Genomic DNA, 18,940 nt, shown 5'->3' with positions numbered 1-18,940 from the left:
ATTCATTTTAGTGCTTTTTTTTCTGAAAATATGCATTTGATAAATATCTGCGCCAATGTTGTACGACATAAAAAATTGCAACTATTGCCGTTTTATTTTTCAGGTTCTCTGCTTTTTGAAAATGTGTACTTTGGAGAGAGGAGAGAGTTACATGATTCTCTAGCAAACCATGCTGCCTTTATCATGTGTGCAAAAAATAAAAAAAATGCCCTGGTAGACAAGTAATAAGAAAGAAACACATGCACTACATTGTCAGCCTATAAGAAAAAACTGTTCTTTGTTCATAGGCCTATTTCACACCTATGCATTTTTTTTTTTTGTGTGTTTTCAGTTTTGCAGAAACACACTACAGTCCATTGAACATGTTTTCCTATAGATGTAGTTCACATCTGTGCATTTTATGGAGAGGGCATGGTTTTTTTTTTCTTCACGTTTTTGGTTCCGTAGACTTTAATGGTTTAAAGGTGTGTTGAAATAATGCAAAATGCACCTGCAATATGCAAACTGAAACATGCAAAAGTGTGAATCCGGCCTTGGAGTTAATATTTATTAAAAAAGAAAAACAAAACCTGGCATGATCTGTCAGTCTGGGAATACTTTCACTTTCATTCTTGCACTGATTCGTATTCCGTACAGCAAAGGAAGATCCGGGGAGCAGGGACCCCAGGAAAGACATGCGATCACCCTTTCTTTCTGAGCCTGTGTGGATGTGATGTATGGGGGAAATTCACAAGCGACACACGTGGGCAAAACAACTCTGAAAGGGGATTTCCACAGCAATCTGGGGCTTTAAATAAGGCAGAGATCATCGGAGTGACCATGCTATGCACTCAGCTAGTACCAGCACAATTGGAATACTGTCATCCTAAAGCACCTACCTTTCAGGTAAGTGAGAAAAGCTTATTGCAGATCGTTCATAAATTTGTACATATTTGGAAAGAGTGATTATCAAGAATACTAATTTGTGGACTCTTAACCTTTGTCCTTCAGCACAGCCTGGGTTATACAATGAAGTGCTCTGCATTCTTTCTGTGTCTTTTCTGCTGATGGCTTTAAAAATAAAGGGATAGTCATTGCAGAGCTTCATAAGTCAATTCTCTTGGACTGGCTGTTCTGTTGGTCTACTGGCTCCAGCACTGTCAGTTAGGGCTTGTTTATATGTGTTGTGTTGTTTACCGCTCCTCTGAAAAACGATCTGTGGTTCATCATTTTTTAAGAGGCATTTGACAGGCGACTCAGAGTAGTTTTAACCATTGAGAGCCCGTAGCACTTCGCTGAAACAGAGTGCATTACACAAGGTTCTGGCGCAGTTCCATTCAGTTCAATGGATCATGTTTGGCGGCGGTTCCATCTGAAAAATGCAATATGCTAAAAATAAAAAACTTTACTACCAGTGCTTAGTGCCTACCTGATCAAAAAGAAAAGAAAAAAAAAAAGAAAACAAGGAAAGAGAGCCTGCTGCAACTCTAAATATTGGAATACTCAATACCTGGAAAATAGTCTGGAAGTGAGTGCACAGTCTCTTTAGGTCATGTAGTGCATAAATATCAAAAATACATCAATCAATATATGATCAATTCATCAAATATGTGCAACTTTCAAGCTGAGAAAATGCTTAGTGCAAATAGTGTACTGTCTCTTTAAATGCAAAAATGCATACAATATTTGCTTAATTCATCACCAAAATTCATATGCATCAATGTGCTCATATGGTGCAATAAATAATCATGCAAAATAATGCTTAAAGTGCAATGTGCAATTCATACACAAAATATCTTTTGTGGTGTCGCTCGGCAGCGTTGCTATGTTTTTGGTGTAATGTCTCCCTCTATGCAATCTGTGATACTGGGCCATGGAGATGTTTATGTGTTTCTTTTAAGTTAGACCCCTTTCACACTGAGGCGCTTGAAAACTGCTTATAAAACGGCGAGCGCTTTTGAGGAGTTAGCGGTGTGCTTTTTTGATCACAGGCTGTCTGTTTTCATCTGATCTCCCCATAGAGAACAGCGGGGCTCTGACAGGTCCATCCCTGCACAGTGAGCGGAGACGGACCGGTCATACGCCTGCTCAACGGATCGATCCCCCGCTGAGCTAGCGGAGGCAGTCCAGCGGATTCGCTCCGTGTGAACCCAGCCTTACATGTCTTTGAGCATGTCTGTCATCACAAAACACACTACATCATTTTTACCAACACGGACCTTCTGTCATGGGAGGGTTAATCTCTGCAACAGCCAACGCACCCTGGTCTATAGGCTGTTCTGCAGCCCCTTCTCCTGGCACAGCAGCAATAATGTTCACCTCACTATTACACAACATAGCTTTGTAAGGCAAAGTCACTTCATTAAATATTGTGAGTGCTTCCCTGTGCCACTCTTCCTAAACTGTTTTAAGATCACATTGCATTAACTCACATTCCATGATCGGCTGCAATACCACCATTTCATCACTGTGCACTTTTCACTTCCAATGCAGGATTTAGCATTTTTAGGCTGAGCCATTATTTACTGGAACAATTACTCCGTTTTACCCCATACTTCCCTGGTAAACACGAACCAGCATGAAGACAAGTTCTCATCAGACCTTGCCTTGTTCAGCATTAAAGTGTTACTAAACCCAGTAATATGAAAATAGTTCCCCCCACAGCTTATAAATCTTCTTTTTACATTAAAATACTGCCACTATATACCTTTTTGGATGATCTGTATATCACGGTTACATGGTAAACTGCAGAGTTTCTCCAGTGCTGAGAGTTCAGGTAGGAGGAGATTTCCACTTCAGCTTATATACACTTATATACACGCCCACTTGTGTGATGCCAATATAATGTGACCTATCTATCTCTGAGAACAAGTAACTGTTCTCTCCAGCATAAAAGACACAGCTGGACATGTGCGATTGGCTACCCTGCCCCTGTTAGATGGCTTGCCCCAGATAGACAGTGCAGGAGGGAAGGATCTGTGCATACAGGATAGAACAGCCTTTTTACACAATACAGAGGATTAACCCCTTAAGTTCCACAGTGAGTATAACAAGCATGCTGTGCTTCATATACAGACCTATTTTTACTGTTGTGGGTTTAGTAACACTTTAACCCATGTTTCCCCACTATGCAGGGTACTACACAGCAGCAAGTCTCTCTTGGAAGCGGATCTCCCCATCAGACTTGCCACTACTTCACCGGCATTAGATACATACTCAGTCTTTTGTACTTTTTTTATCAGCAAAAGTCTTACCACTCCACTTGGCAGGTGCACTTTGCATGCATCACTTCAGTAACCATTGCTCTGTGGCACCTTCACTGGTGCATTTCCCTATGCAACCACAGGGCGAAACAACAGATGCCCTCCTAGGCATCACAGACTCTCAGGTATCCCATCACTTTTTGTGGGAATAGTGAGCCATCTCTTCACTGCAGCTCAACCATCCAGATGACACTTCCTCTCTTGCTGCCCTGGGAGACCACACTCTCCCAGCAGAACGTTTCCAGCACTCTCCAACTTGTTGTAACAGTTCCTCTTGAGCCCACCAGCCATGACTCTCATCAGGAACACACTCACCATCCACCACAGGTCTCACAACTGACCTTGGCTTTGTTGCTATGGGCAACAACACTCATCTTTGCAGTCACCGACACACAGTTCCCCAGAATTCTTTTGGGCGTACTGTCTCCAGACCGTCAAACACATGCCAAAATAAACAGTGGCACAGGCTCGCCTCTCTACTGTATATATATATATATATATATATATATATATATATATATATATATATATATATATACAGTATCTCACAAAAGTGAGTACACCCCTCACGTTTTTGTAAATATTTTATTCTATCTTTTCATGTGACACAACACACAGCCATTAATGTCTAAACCGCTGGCAACAAAAGTGAGTACACCCCTAAGTGACAATGTCCAAACTGGGCCCAATTAGCCATTTTCCCTCCCCGGTGTCATGTGACTTGTTAGGGTTACAAGGTCTCAAGTGTGAATGGGGAGCAGGTGTGTTAAATTTGGTGTTATCGTTCTCACTTTCTTATACTGGTCACTGGAAGTTCAACATGGCACCTCATGGCAAAGAACTCTCTGAGGATCTGAAAAAAAAGAATTGTTGCTCTACATAAATATGGCCTAGGCTATAAGAAGATTTCCAAGACCCTGAAACTGATCTGCAGCAAGGTGGCCAAGACCATACAGCGGTTTAACAGGACAGGTTCCACTCAGAACAGGCCTCACCATGGTCAACCAAAGAAGTTGAGTGCACGTGCTCAGCGTCATATCCAGAGGTTGTCTTTGGAAAATAGACATATGAGTGCTGCCAGCATTGCTGCAGAGGTTGAAGGGGTGGGGGGTCAGCCTGTCAGTGCACAGACCATACACCACACACTGCATCAAATTGGTCTGCATGGCTGTTGTCCCAGAAGGAAGCCTCTTCCAAAGATAATGCACAAGAAAGCCCACAAACTGTTTGCCTACAGTCAAGCATGGTGGTGGGAGTGTCATGGTCTTAGGCTGCATGAGTGCTGCCGACACTGGGGAGCTACAGTTCATTGAGGGAACCATGAATGCCAACATGTACTGTGACATACTGAAAAAATGTACACTGTTATACAAGCTGTTCACTCACTACTTTACATTGTAGCAAAGTGTCATTTCTTCAGTGTTGTCACATGACAAGATATAAAATAAAATATAAAATATTTACAAGAATTTGAGGGGTGTACTCACTTTTGTGAAATAATATATATATATATATATATATATATATATATATATATATATATATATATATACAGTTCTGCTCATAAGTTTACATACCCTTGCAGAATTTATGATTTCTTGGCCATTTTTCAGAGAATATGAATGATAACACAAACACTTTTCTTTCACTCATGGCTAGTGTTTAGCTGAAGCCATTTATTATCAATCAACTGTGTTTACTCTTTTTAAATCATAATGGCAAAAGGAACTACCCAAATGACCCTGATCAAAAGTTTACATACCCCAGTTTGTAATACCATGTATTGCCCCCTTTAACATCAATGACAGCTTGAAGTATTTTGTGGTATTTGTGTATGAGGCTCTTTATGAGTATGAGTATGAGGCTCTTTTTCTTCTCAGCTGGCAAAGCTGCCCATTCCTCTTGGCAAAAAGCCTCCAGTTCCTGTAAATTCTTGGTCTGTCTTGCATGAACTGCACGTTTAGATCTTCCCAGATTGGCTCAATGATATTGAGGTCAGGAGACTGAGATGGCCACTCCAGAACCTTCACTTTATTCTGCTGTAGCCAAAGATAGGTCGACTTGGCCTTGTGTTTTGGATCGTTGTCATGTTGGAATGTCCAAGTATGTCCTGGCTGATGAATGCAAATGTTCCTCCAGTATTATTTGAGGACATACTGCATTCTTCTTGCCATCAATTTTGACCAAATTTTCTTTACTTCGTAGCTCACACATCCCCACAACATCATTGATCCACCTCTGTGTTTGACAGTAGGAATGGTGTGCCTTTCATCGTAGGCCTTGTTGACTCCTTTACAAAATGTAGCATTTATGGTTGTGGTCAAAAAGCTCAATTTTGGTCTCATCACTCCAAATGACTTTGTGTCAGAAGGTTGGAGGCTTGTCTCTGTGCTGTTTGGCGTATTGTAAGTGGGATACTTTGTAGCATTTGCATAGTAATGGCTTTCTTCTGGCGACTCGACCATGCAGCCCATCTTTCTTCAAGTGCTTCCTTATTGTGCATCTTGAAACAGCCACACCACATGTTTTCAGAGAGTCCTGTATTTCACCTGAAGTTATTTGTGGGTTTTGGTTTCAACAGAACCCCTCATTTTCCACTTCTTGATTAGAGTTTGAACACTGCTGATTGGCATTCTCAATTCCTTGGATATCTTTTTATTTATTTATTTATTTCAGGTACTTATATAGCGCCGTCAATTTACGCAGCACTTTACATATACATTATACATTCACATCAGTCCCTACACCCTCAAGGAGCTTACAATCTAAGGTCCCTAACTCACATTCATACATACTAGGGCCAGTTTAGACAGGATCCAATTAACCTATCAGCATGTCTTTGGAGTGTGGGAGGAAACCGGAGTACCCGGAGGAAACCCACGCAGACACAGGGAGAACATGCAAACTCCAGGCAGGTAGTGTCGTGGTCGGGATTTGAACCAGCAACCCTTCTTACTGCTAGGCGAGAGTGCTACCCACTACACCACTGTGCCACCCGTTTATATCCCTTTCCTGTTTTATACAGTTCAACTACCTATGACTATTGCGGAAAAACCTGCAGATCCTTTGATGATTCTTTTGCTTTCCCCATGACTCAGAATCCAGAAACGTCAGTGCAGCACTGACCTTTTGTATACACACACTAATTACAAGCAAACAGATCACAGGTGAGGATGGTTACCTTTTAATGGCCATTCAAACCACTTTGTGTCAACTTGTGTGCATGTTATCAGGCCAAAATCACCAGGGTATGTAAACTTTTGATCAGGATTATTTGGGTAGTTTTTTTGCCATTATAATTTAAAAAGAGTAAACACAGTTGATTGATAACAAATGGCTTCAGCCAAACACTAACCATGAGTGAAAGAAATTTTTTTGTGTTATCATTCCTATTCTCTGAAAAATGGTCAAGAAATCATAAATCCTGGCAGAGTATGTAAACTTACGAGCACAACTGTATATACTGCATATAGTTTTTTTGTTTTTTTTCAGCTTCTAGTCTGAACGAAAGAATCTGTGTGTGTACAGCAAGTCTTATACTTGTAGCAATAAGCAAATGATCAATCATAAAGCTCTGACCATGACAAATTATTTTTGCTTATAAACAACCGACACAGCAAGAAAAGTTCAACATGATCAACATTTGTCTATTTTTTGGTAAAAATTATTGTTTGCAGTTAAAACAGTGATTTAGTGCAGTTGTTTTCTGGAAGATGCAATTACTTTTATCAAAGCAATTGTCATATTGAATGATTATATGCCAGCATAACTGTATTGACCCAATAGAATCAGCATGACAGCTAAGCAGCTGAATTTATAGACAAAAAGATCAGCAATAGCAGCCTCTGTGACAAGGTCCCTTTAAGGAGTTTTGCAATTGAATTTAAAGACTCCTGACATAGAAACAGTTCCCAGGGGGCACTATACCATTCAGCTTCCTGATCCAAGCTTATCAAATATCTAAAACTGGCCATAAACCCTGCAATATGAATAATATTCTTTAGATCTATCAACAGCTTTGTAGTATGAGAGCTTACCTGACTGCAGACTAGATGGTTTAGGGAGGACTTCTACATATTTCTGCAGTTTTAATAAATCTAAAGGAGATTGAACAGCAATTATACATTCAGATTGCAGGATGTATGGCTAGCCTAATGTTAGCAACACAAGCATCCGTTTTGCTTTAAGTTTTAGGTTTTTTTTTTAGTTTTTACACTTTTGCTGCTTTTTTTTTAATCAAGGTTACGATCAAAATCTGATCAAAATCACAATTGTTACTATAAAATTTTTCTTCTGATGAAAATAAGTTAATTTATATATATTGACATGATTGCGTCACGCAGTTGCTGCAGATTTTTCAACTGCACATCCATGATGCAAATCTTCCACCACATCCCAAAGGTGCTTTATTGGATTGAGATCTGGTGTCTGTGGAGGCCACTGGAGTACAGTGAACACATTGTCAAGAAACCAGTGGTGAGATGATTCGAGCTTTGTGATATGGTGCATTATCCCGCTGGAAGTAGCCATCAGAAGATGGGTACACTGTAGTCATAAAGGGATGGACATGGTCAGCAGCAATACTCAGGTAGAACGTAATGTTTAAATGATGTTCAATTGGTACTAAGGGGCCCAAAGTATGCCAAGAAAATATCCACCACACCATTACACCATCACCAGCCTTAACCAGCAAGGCAGGATGGTTCCATGTTTTTATCTTGTTTATGTCAAATTCTGACCCCACCATCTGAATGTTGCAACTCATCAGATCAGGCAATGTTTTTTCAATCTTCTATTATCCAATTTTAGTGACCCTGTGCGAATTGTATCCTCAGTTTTCTGTTTTTAGCTAACAGGAATGGCATGCTGTGTGGTCTTCTGCTGCTGTAGCCCATCAGCTTTAATGTGTTGTGCGTTCAGAGATGGTATTCTGCATACCTTGGTTGTTACAAGTTACTGTTGCCTCTCTATCATCTCGAACCAGTCTGCCCATTCTCCTCTGACATCAACAAGGCATTTTCGTCCACACAGCTGCCGCATACTGGATATTTTCTCTCTTTTGGACCATTCTCTATAAACCCTAGAGATGGTTGTGTGTGAAAATCCCAGTAGATCATTTCGGTGGAGGGCTTTAGGTACATGTTTTACATGTAAAAAAACTTGCTTGTAGACCGGAAGTGCCACCGTGGCGTGCTTTCCACTGGCCGGATATGACGTTACTGGATAATCTTGACCAACGCGTTTCGCCAGCCAATCAGGCATCTTCAAAGGCCACCTGCGTTAGGCAGGATTATCCAATGATGTCAAACCCGGCCAGTGGAACACACACTGCAGCGCCACTTCCTGGTCTACAAGCGAGTTTTTTTACATGTAAAACGTGTACCTAAAGCCCTTCACCGAACTGATCAACGTGAGTGTAACTTGATGACTTTAATGGAATTGTTTTTGTAAACGGTATTACACTATGTGGACCCCTCTTATGTTCCCTTTGCATGAGTTATGAGGCGTGTTTGATCTGCGGTATAAGCTGGAGGAAAGGAGGAGCAGCCTGAGTGTCAGGAAAAGTTCCATCTGCTGGTGGCGCTGTCGGACATTTGGCTTGCAGTACTGATGTCCACCAGCGGGTGTCTCCTTGCAGTCTGGGACTGTCAGGGGAGCTTTCACCTGCTGGTGGTGCTATCTGATTCTTGGGCCGCAGTACTGGCGTCCACCAGCGGGTGGTTCCTGGCAGTGTGGAGCCGACTTCATCTCCTGTGATCAGGCGTCACCTGAGCCTGATTGCAGGAGATGTGTATAAATACCCGGCAACATACACAGTTGCCTTGGTATCGTCCTTGCGCCCCGACCTGAACCTGAGAGCTCTGATCCTGATCCTGTCTCTGTACCTAAACCCTGTGCCCTTGTTATTTGTGGGTCTCTGTGAGTTGGTTTGTTGTGCACTGTATTATATTGGTGGTTGTGTTTATATTTTTCACTTATCATAATAAATCACAATTTTTTTACTTTACGTGCGTTTGGTTTCCTCTATTGCTGTCCACGCAGTTCTGGTCACACCTGATACATGACACTGAGCTTGGTAAAGACCCGGGAGGGTAATATCCACATGCCTTTGGAGACTTTGTAACTGAAGGCACAAAGTCAAAACGATCTGGGGAGTGTTACAGCAGACGGAGCGGTGGAGGACACACAGAAAGCACACAGCACTGAAGCACTTTTTTTGGTTGTTTGCACATTTTGAACTGCACTGAAGCACTTTCTGAATGAGGAGCACTAGAAGAAGGATGAATTGATTAAAAAAAAACTTCATTATAATTAATGCATGAATTGATTTGGACTTTAGAGATCACTTTACATGTTTTGTTTTTTATTTACTCACATTTTTTATTGATGATACATGTTTGATTGTTATAGCAATATTGGGTGGTGTTACATGATATGCATGTTAGATCACCTTGGATATATTGAAGGATCATTATATATGATTGTGAGACAGTTTAGTTGTGTTGCCATTGCATGACTGCTTGATGGTAAATGTTATTCACCGATGGGAAAGATCATGCGAGCCACACAAAACATAATAAAGCACTACTCAGCTGCGTGCGTTAAACACGTCTCATACGCGTGCAAAATGACAAATGTAAAAAGGAATACGCTGCGCTAGAGTGTGTTAGACATGCTACTAAATTATAGCATGATAGAACAACTGCGTCTAAATAAACGCATATCTTTTAATAAATTTTAAAACGGTATTATACTATGTAGTTTTTTCTTCCCATCTATATACTCTTTACTGCATTGGAGCCTGGGATCCTGTGATCTACTTAGAACCCGGGGTGGTTCACAAGTGTGGTTTAACTTTGTCTAGCGACTTGGTCACACGCTCTGAGGTGAGCCCATTACCTTTGGGGTCACCAAATCGCACCATTGCATGGTCTGTGGCACTTTGAGAGTTACTAGCAAGTTTGATTGTATCACCAGTGGACATCACGTTTAGGCACCTTTATACCTTTTGTGGGACTTCATGGTGAACTATATTTTATGGTTCCATTGAGGACTTTTTTACACATGAACTGTGTGACACCAAATTATTTTTTGTTTTGTGTTTTTTGCACTTAGCACTTTTTACATGCCCATATATACTCGAGTATGAGTCAAGTTTTTCAGCACATTTTTTTGTGCTGAAAGTGCCCCCGTCGACTTATACTCGAGTCAAGCACTTTTCGGCAGCAAAAAATTTCATTTTCCGAACCGACTTTGGGGCCCCGTATCTCAGGGCCACTTGGTGCTAGGAACCCCAATTTGGTGTGCAAACCCAGTGGAACTGGTACCACAACATGTCCAAAGATAGAGTTCCTAGCACTAAGTGGCCCCGAGATACGGGGCCCCAAAATCGGTTCGGAAAATGTCATTCTCTGCTGCAGAAAAGTGCTTGACATTTTCTGAACCAAATTTGGGGCCCCGTATCTCAGGGCTACTTAGTGCTAAGAACCCAAAATTTAGTGTACAAACCCAGTGGAACTGGTGCCACAACATATCCAAAGATGGAGGTCCTAGCACTAAGTGGCCCCGAGATACGGGGACCCAAAACAGGTTCGGAAAATGTCATTCTCTGCTACAGAAAAGTGCTTGACATTTTCTGAACCGATGTTTGGGGCCCTGTATCTCGGGGCCACTTGGTGCTAGAAACCCCAGCTTTGGATATTTATGGTGCTAGTTCCACTGGGTTTGCACACCAAATTTGGGGTTCTTAGCACTAAGTGGCCCCAAGATACGGGGCCCCAAATTCGGTCAACTGTGTCCATCTGCAGCAATGTCATTTTGGGACCCTTTGGGTTCAGAGACCCCAAATTTTGGCTGCAGCTAGGGGGCATCTAGGAACCCTTAACTACTGAGTTTGAAGTTCGGGGGACCTATGGCTGCAAATGGGCACAGTGAGGCTGCAAATGGGCATTGTTGACCCTCTTTTCCACTTACAGTATCTGTGCATTTCTCACCCTTGTCTTATACTCGGGTCAATAAGTTTTTCCCATTTTTTTGTGGTAAATTAGGGCCTCGACTTATACTCGGAACGACTTATACTCGAGTATATACGGTATATATTTATAATGTAATAAGTATGTTTATTTGCACATTTGCACTTTATGCGTTTATATTTTGCACATTTGAGTAATATTGTCATTTAGTTATGCATATTGGTACATTTGCACTTTGATGCGTTTATCTAGTAATGCTGTGATTCAGTTCTGCTTATTGGAACCTGTGCACTTTGATGCGTTAATCTGTCATATTTCACATTTGAATTTGCATTTATACTTTGATGCGTTTATATGCATTTGTCATATTTCACATTTGTATTCATAGTATTTATCTATTATTAGGTCCGCTTACCTTGTAGAGGTATTGTGTTTCCCACATCCACATGTGTTTATTTAGACGCAGTTGTTCTATCATGCTATAATTTAGTAGCATGTCTAACACACTCTATTGCAGAGTAATCCTTTTTACAAATGTTATTCACTGCAGGATACATGGAGTATTCACATGTTGTACAATTTCAAAACTTTTTGGTGTTATAAGGTACGCACTGCAGGCTATTTTCCGCACAGTGCACATTTTTGATAAACTGTTTGATAGCTCTTAAGGACAGTGCTGTGATTGAAACCAATATTATATCACAGGGATTTCAGGCTTAGGTCCCAGTTGAGCAGCAGCAGTCCAAATAAAACATACATAAGGAATTATTTAAAGTGACAGCGCTGTGGGAATTAACATACTCCTATTACTGTCACGGTTCAGGGACAAGGTCAAGATATGGACTAAATTTTGGCTTTCGGTTGCCGGTAGAGCTAACCTGGCAAAAATGATTTTAATGCCTTACTAGTTACTTTATTTTCTTTACAATACTTCAGTGGTTATTCCCCCTAAGGTTTTTAGACTGGTTAATTCCATTTTTCACTCATTGCTTTGGAAATCAGGTCCTGTCAGGCTTTGGTTGGAACAGTTACAGAGGTCCAAAGACAATGGGGGATTGGCCTTCCCGAACCCCTGGCTGTATTACTTTAGCAGCTCAGCTGCAGCAGATGATGGGCGGGTGGTTTGAGTGACACGAACCTCAAGGAGGGGGCAACGATTCAATGCTGGCAGTGGCACTGCACTTTGTGGGGGCCCAGACTCTCCCTGAAGCCCTGGAGGCCCAATTTTTCCTGAAATAAAAAAAAATCATGTCCCACGTATAGGTTAATGCATAATATTTGGACCAAGGTGAAACAATTAGAGCAAGTGTCGGGTTTTACTATTTACAACCCAATCTTAAATAATAATACCTATCCAGAACTGGTTAAACTGCAGTGCGCAGCCAGGTGGTGAGCACTGGGCATTACTCATCTTTGCCACATTTTCATTAATTGGGGGTTGCTTTTATTTTTTGACCAGCTGCAATCCCAATATGGCTTGCCATATACTATGCATTTCTCGTATTTCCATTCAGGTGCAACCCTCTTTGGCATCTCCTATGCTATCCCCAACCCCTCTTTTTAACATTATGTAGCACTCCACCTCCACTAAAGGGTTCATATCTACTGTAGATGCTATGCAATGCTGATGGTGGAATATTTAGATTTCCCAATATGGTAATGGAAAAATGTGAGAAAGATGTAGGTGCCGTATCTGGAGATCACTGAACTGAGGCTTTGGAAACTGTTCGTAGATGCTCTTTGAATGTAACCCAAAGGTTGTTCCAAATATATTTACTACTGTGGGTGCATCACACCCCCCTTAAGCTGTTTACTCATCTTGGGATCCGTCCTGATCCATTGTGTGCAAGGTGTGGTAGAGACAATGGGGACCTCATAAATATTTTGTGGAGATGCCCGAAGCTACATAGGTACTGGACTAGTATAGAATGTACCATTAACATTACCTTTCATCTGGCCATATCCCTTGACCCTAAACCGTGTTTACTGGGCATTCTGGATGATGTCATACAAGATGTACTGTGTAGGTTAGAGAGGTGGCATCCAGGGCCTTAGTCCAAGCTCGTAAGTTTATTTTGCAGTATTGGATTTAACAGTCCCCCCCCAATGTAACATTACGATATGAGTGCTTGATTTATCAGCATAGGGGTAGCCCATCCCGGTTTAATAAGATTTGAGGATGCTAGCTAGCTATTCCAGGCCTGGCTCCAGTGGACTTAGTCCTGGATATATATATTGGAATGTGTGTGTATGTATATATATATATATATATATATATATATATATATATATATATATATATATATATATATATATATATAGTATATAGAGTTAATGACTGTGATTGGTTGATGTAATTTGAACATGTGCCCTTATTGGTGGAAGGTGGCTGGTAACGCCCATGTTTTATCTATACTTAACACCATGCAAGGAATAATAAAAGTGAAACAGTGTACGAAGCAATTTTGACGCGTGAGTTATTCATATACGCTGTTTCCAATGCATAGAGATATACTTGGGTATGAAAGCAACGGAATCGGGCAGTGGGTCATTTAAAATGTATGTTTACTGTGTTTAGATTGGTGTCTATACATTAGAGCTGTACGATTAATCATTAAGAAATCATGATCTCTATTCAACCCCCTCACAATCTTAATACATCATTTCCACAATTCATGTCAAACAAGTGTAGAGCCTTTCTCTGCTCACAGCTATCAAAAAAACCCCAAAAAACTCAGCTGGCAAATGTTTATCAACAGGGCTGAGATAAAGAGAAACAAAGTATCTCTTGATTCTTGTAGATCAAAGGGATGAACTTTGGTTTACAAATGAGGTCAATTTCACCACTTAAACACTAAACCTTTTTTGACACTTGTTGCTTACAAATTAAAATCAGTATTTTTTTGCTGGAAAATGACATAGAACCCCCAAACATTATATATATATATATATATATATATATATATATATATATATACTGTATATACATATATATATATATATATATATATATATATATATATATATATATTGGCACAGACCCTAGATAATAAAATGGCAGTCTTTCAAAAGCATTTTTTGGGGAAAAAATTAAAAAATACACTAAACAGTACAGTTAGCCCAATTTTTTTGTATAATTTATTTATTTCAGGTACTTGTATAATTTGAAAGATGATACGCCGAGAATCGTGATCCTTATTCTAAACAAAATAATTGTGATTCTCATTTTATTCAGAATCGTGCAGCTCTACTAAACATGCTTTGGTTATGTACGTGAGCATTGCTGTACTTCAATTTCTGTAAAAGTGTTGAGTGACATAGTGAACTGTTCTTGTAATTTTTGTTGGTTCCCAATAAGCTTTTCTCTGATTTAAAAAAAAAATTCCAGTAGATCAGCAGTTTTTGAAATATTCAGACCAGCCCATCTGGCACCAACAACCATGCCACATTCAAAGTCACTTAAATTCCCTTTCTTTCCCATTCTGATGCTTGGTTACATATTTTAGAGCTGCACGATTAATCGTTAAAGAATCAAGATCGTGATTCAACCCCCCTTGCGATCTTAACACAGCATTTCCTCGCTTCAGTGCAGAGAGTTCTCTGCTCAAGCTGACAGCTGTCAGAAAAAAACAAAAAAACAGGCAGCCTGCCAAGTTTATCACAACATCTCTCAGGTGAGATAAAGAGAAACATTGTAACATTGAGTTGTTTTAGATCAAAGGAATGAACTTAGGTCTGTAAATGAATGCAGTTTAACCACTTACAGACTATACCTTTTTCTGACATTTTTTACTTACAAGTTAAAATCTGTATTTTTTGCTAGAAAATTACTTAGAACCCTCAAACATTATATATATTTATTTAGCAGAGACCATAGAGAATAAAATAGTGGTTGTTATATTTTATTAGTTTACATATTTTATGGTACACTGTATTTGTGCAGCGGTCTTTCAAACGCAATATTTTTGGAAAAAATACACTTTAATGCATTTAAAAAAACTAAACAGTAAAGTTAGCCCAATCTTTTTGTATAATGTGAAATATAGCTACATGATTAATCGTCTAGAATCGTTATCACGATTTTTCCCCGTTGCGACCTTGACAAAAGTGTTTCACAATTCTTGCTATGCAAAGAATTCTCTATGCTCTTCTGAAGCCACAGCTGTCAAAAGAAAGGAAGAAAAAAAACGGCAATCTGCCAAGAATCACAACATTCTTTAGCAGTGGAACTAAGTATAACAATTTTTAAAGGAATAGACTTAGTGTGTAAGTGAGGAAAGTTTAACCACTTAACCACTAGACATCCGCGCTATGGCCGAATGACGGCCACAGCGCGGACCTACATTCCCGGGAGGCCATCATATGACGGCCTCCCCCGTGCACGCTCCCTGCGCGCACCCTGGAGGGCGCGCGCCGGGCGCGATGTGATCACCGAGTCACTGAGACTCGGCTGATCACCGATCCGTGTAAGGGGCCGGTCCCGGCCCCTTACCATGTGATCAGCTGTCAGCCAATGGCAGTTGATCACATGATGTAAACAAAAGATCGGTAATCGTTTTTTTTTTTTTACTCACGCTGACAGCGCGAGTAGAAAAAAAAGCCGATCACCGGCTCACATGTCAGGGACATCGGTCCCGAAGTGGAAAAGGCACATCTGCCTCATCAGTGCCCACTAAAAGTGCCACCTAACAGTGCCCACAGTGCCACCTAACAGTGCCCACAAGTGCCACCTTTCAATGCCAACAAGTGCCACCTATCAATGCCCACAAGTACCACCTATCAATGCCCACCTGTAGTGCCAATTAGTGCCACCTGCCAGTGCTGCCCATCACTGCCACCCATCAGTGCCCATCACTGCCACCCATCAGTGCCCATCACTGCCGCCTATCAGTGCCCATCACTGCCGCCTCATCAGCGTACATCAATGAAGGAGAAAAATTACCCGTTTTAAATTTTTTATAACAAAATATAAAAAAATAAAAAATATTAAAAAAAAAAAATTAAGTTTTTTACATTTTTTTAACAAAAAGTAAAAACCGCAGAGGTGATCAAATACCACCAAAAGAAAGCTCTATTTGTGCTGAAAAAATGATAAAAATTTCATTTGGGTACAGTGTTGTATGACCGCGCAATTGTCATTCAAAGCTGAAAATTGGTCTGGATAGGAGGGGGGTTTAAGTGCCCTGTAAGCAAGTGGTTAAACACTAAACCTTTTTCTGACATTTTTTGGTTTCAAGTTAAAATAATTTTTTTTTGCTAGGAAATTACTTACAACCCCCAAACATTATATATATTTTTTAGTAGAGAGCCTAGAGAATAAAATGGTGGTTGTTGCAATATTTTATGTCACACTGTATTTGCGCAGCGGTCTTTCAAATGCAATTTTTTTGGAAAAAATTACTTTAATGAATTCAAAAATAAAAAAAAAATAAAAAAACTAACCAGTAAAGTTAGCCCAATTTATTTTGTATAATGTGCTACAATGTAAAGTAGTGAGTGTAGAGCTTGTATAGCAGTGTAAATGTGCTGTCCCCTCAAAATAACTCAACACTCAGCCATTAATGTCTAACCGCTGGCAGCAAAACTGAGTACACCCCTAATTGAAAATGTCCAAATTGGGCCCAAAGTATCAATATTTTGTGTGGCCACCATTATTTTCCAGCACTGCCTTAACCCTCTTGGGCATGGAGTTTACCAGAGATTCGCAGGTTGCCATTGGAGTCCTCTTCCACTCCTCCATGACGACATCACGGAGCTGGTCGATATTAGAGACCTTACGCTCCTCCACCTTCCGTTTGAAGATGCCCCACAGATGCTCAATAGAGTTTAGGTCTGGAGGCATGCTTGGCCAGTTCATCACCTTTACCTTCAGCTTCTTTAGCAAGGCATTGGTTGTCTTGGAGATGTGTTAGGGGATGTTTTAATGTTGAAATACTGCCCTGCAGCTCAGTCTCTGAAGGGAGGGGATCATGCTCTGCTTCAGTATGCCACAGTACATATTGGCATTCATGGTTCCCTCAATGAACTGTAGCTCCCCAGTGCCGGCAGCACTCATGCAGCCCCAGACCATGACACTCCCACAACCATGCTTGACTGTAGGCAAGACACACTTGTCTTTGTACTCCTCACCTGGTTGCCGCCCCACATGCTTCACACCATCTGAACCAAATAAGTTTATCTTGGTCTCATCAGACCACAGGACATGATTCCAGTAATCCATGTCCTTAGTCTGCTTGTCTTCAGCAAACTGTTTGCAGCCCCTTTTTTGTGCATCATCTATAGAAGAGGCTTCCTTCTGGGACGACAGCCATGCAGACCAATTTGATGCAGTGTGCAGCGTATGGTCTGAGCACTGACAGGCTGACCCTTCAACCTCTGCAGCAATGCTTGCAGCACTCATACGTCCATTTCCCAAGACAACCTCTGGATATGACACTGAGCACGTGCACTCAACTTCTTTGGTTGACCATGGTGAGGCCTGTTCTGAGTGGAACCTGTCCTGTTAAACCACTGTATGGTCTTGGCCAGTGCTGCAGCTCAGTTTCAGGGTCTTGGAAATCTTCTTATAGCCTAGGCCTTCTTTATGTAGACCAACAATTCTTTTTTTCAGATCCTCAGAGAGTTCTTTGCCATGAAGTTCCATTTTGAACTTCCAGTGACCACTATGAGAGAGTGAGAGCGATTACACCAAATTTAACACACCTGCTCCCCATTCACACCTGAGACCTTGTAACACTAACGAGTCAAATGACACTGTGGAGGGAAAAAGGCTACTTGGGTCCAATTTGGACATTTTCACTTATAGGGTGTACTGACTTTTTTTTGCCAGCGGTTTAGACATTAATGCCTGTGTGTTGAGTTATTTTGAATCACATGCCTCTCTGATGCTATAGCATAATGGATAAGTATCTGCCTGTATTTCTCAAAATTGAGGACAACATTGATGGGGCAACGCTGAGGACAGTGGTCAGCCAAGGAACCTTAATGCAGCAGATGAAAGACACATATAGTTACATAGTTATGCCGCGTACCCACTATCGCACATTCCGACAACAAAATCTATGTTTTTTTTCTGACGGATGTTGGCTCAAACTTGTCTTGTCACACAAAGTTTGTCAGAAATAGTGAACGTCAAGAACGCGGTGATGTACAACACGTACGACGAGCCGAGAAATATGAAGTTCAGTAGCTAGTGCGGCACTTCTGCTTGATTTCGAGCATGCGCGGAACTTTGTGCGTTGGAATTGTGTACACACAATTGGAATTTCTGACAATAGATTTTGTTGTCGGAAAATTTGAGAACCAGATCTCAAATTTTGTGTGACGGAAATTCAGATGGAAAATGTCCGATGGAGCCTATACACGGTCGGAATTTCCGACAAAAGACTCCCATCAAACATTTTCCATCTGAAGTAATCTCCTGTATGATTGTTTATACTTAATAAACTTTATTTCTGATAAAAAAAAAAAAAAACATTTTCCGCCGGAAAATCCGACCGTGTGTACGGGGCATTCGTCTGTTTGAAAAAAGACACAAGCCCATCCAGTTCAACCAACGGAAGGGAAAAAAAAATTATATATATATATATATATATATATATATGATTCTACTGTATATATACAATCCTATAACCATAGTTGATCCAGAGGAAGGCAAAAAAAAAACCCTGCAAAGCATGATCCAATTTGCTCCAGCAGGGCAAATAATTCCTCTCTGATTCCCCA

The 18,940-nt window shown here is 40.7% G+C and overlaps 1 protein-coding gene across 2 annotated transcripts in view; it reads left to right on the top strand.

Moving 5' to 3' along the window:
• Nucleotides 1–383: 383 nt before the first annotated feature.
• The window catches only part of FLT3LG (fms related receptor tyrosine kinase 3 ligand), a 711,034-nt gene continuing 692,477 nt past the window's right edge, over nucleotides 384–18,940 (top strand). Inside the window, exon 1 of one of the 2 annotated variants that reach the window (XM_073602343.1) lies at nucleotides 384–885. The gene's annotated coding sequence lies outside the window, so the exon portion shown is untranslated. The remainder of the gene's footprint in view (nucleotides 886–18,940) is intronic. The other variant, XM_073602338.1, reaches the window with a different exon arrangement.

The sequence above is a fragment of the Aquarana catesbeiana genome, linkage group LG10, assembly GCF_042186555.1.
Source record: "Aquarana catesbeiana isolate 2022-GZ linkage group LG10, ASM4218655v1, whole genome shotgun sequence".
Taxonomy (NCBI): Eukaryota; Metazoa; Chordata; class Amphibia; order Anura; family Ranidae; genus Aquarana; species Aquarana catesbeiana.
The sequence above is the reverse complement of the archived record's forward strand: the minus strand, read 5'-3'. Positions and strand labels throughout refer to the sequence as shown.